Source organism: Cetorhinus maximus, chromosome 3 (genome assembly GCF_964194155.1).
Source record: "Cetorhinus maximus chromosome 3, sCetMax3.hap1.1, whole genome shotgun sequence".
In the NCBI taxonomy this organism is placed as follows: domain Eukaryota; kingdom Metazoa; phylum Chordata; class Chondrichthyes; order Lamniformes; family Cetorhinidae; genus Cetorhinus; species Cetorhinus maximus.
In genome coordinates, this window is record NC_135881.1 from 147,231,339 (window position 1) to 147,232,582 (window position 1,244).

At 41.6% G+C, this 1,244-nt stretch overlaps 1 non-coding gene across 1 annotated transcript; it reads right to left on the minus strand.

Annotated features, from left to right (window-relative positions):
* Positions 1-857: 857 nt before the first annotated feature.
* On the minus strand, positions 858-962 carry LOC144679267 (U6 spliceosomal RNA). Its single transcript, XR_013576296.1, has one exon. It is a non-coding gene; the product is annotated as a U6 spliceosomal RNA (small nuclear RNA).
* Positions 963-1,244: the final 282 nt, after the last annotated feature.

Sequence of the window (1,244 nt, forward strand, 5' to 3'; positions counted from 1 at the left end):
AATGGAACTATACTGTGACCTTAGGGTGGGAGAAGGCTGCACCCTTATCTCAGGATGCGAGATTCCCTTTAGTTTTCCTTCTCTCTTTTTCTCCCTCTCTCTCTCTCTCTCTCTGTCCTCATCTCCCTCATTAACTTATCTCCACTTCCTCCTTGCCCTTTCATTTGACGGAACCCGAAAGCCTGTCGATAAAATCAGTGTGTTAAGTTAGGGCAGGACCCAAAACAAAATGAAATCCTGTGTAACATCTGAGAAAAATATGAGTGGATAATATTGTGACGTAACAGATTTTTCGGATGACTATATTTCCATCTTGGAAATTTTGTCTAATTCTCTTGGATTCAACCAATTACCAGTACATATCAATTAAGAAAAGGCTATCAGTGCCCCTTTTTTAATGAGGCACGACTAATAAATTAACAAAAGTTGAAAGGAAAACTAAGCACATCAAAACCTATTCTGATTATGGTTGAAGCACTCTAGTCCCTCTGGTGTATACCAGTCACAGGAGACTTCAAGAGTACTGACAGACACTGCATTCTCTATCTCCAGGGACATCCAGGCATGAATATAATCCCAAAAGAGAGGCAGAAAATTGAGTCCAACGACCCACCACCCCCCACCCCGACTGCCCGCTGCCTGGACTTGTTAATCGCCACTTGGTCAGGCCTTGAAACATTCCTACAAGGCAATCCTCTGCTCTGCCCACTCCCCTCTGTACTAGGCAGCCAAAGATCAGGAGCATCAGACTGAAGTGCAGTTAAAAGTAGCAGATTTCCCCAATTCAGGCATTGAACCTGCAGTTTTGCAGGTAGCAGCGCCATGCATTAACCATCTGATTTAAACATTATATGGTTTAAAAAAAGACATGCTTCACAAATTTGCATGTCACCCTTGCACGGGTGCCATGCTAATCTTCTCTGTATTGTTCCAATTTTAATATATGCATTGCTGAAGTGAGCGTAGGAAGTTTGCCTTTGTTAAAACTGCTATAGAGCTGCATTCTCAACCTGAAACATTAACTCTGTTTCTCTCCACAGATGCTACCTGACCTGCTCAGTGTTTCCAGCATATTTTATTTCAGGTTTCCAGCATCTGCAGTATTTTGATTTTGTTTTGTTGGGTTTAATTCAGTGCAATCATGACGTTAAATCCTAAATTCAATTAATTCATGGAACAGAGTGCCTTCAATTTCCTGATATCTTCTTCTTATTCTTAGGCAGTCCTTCACGATCGAGGATGAC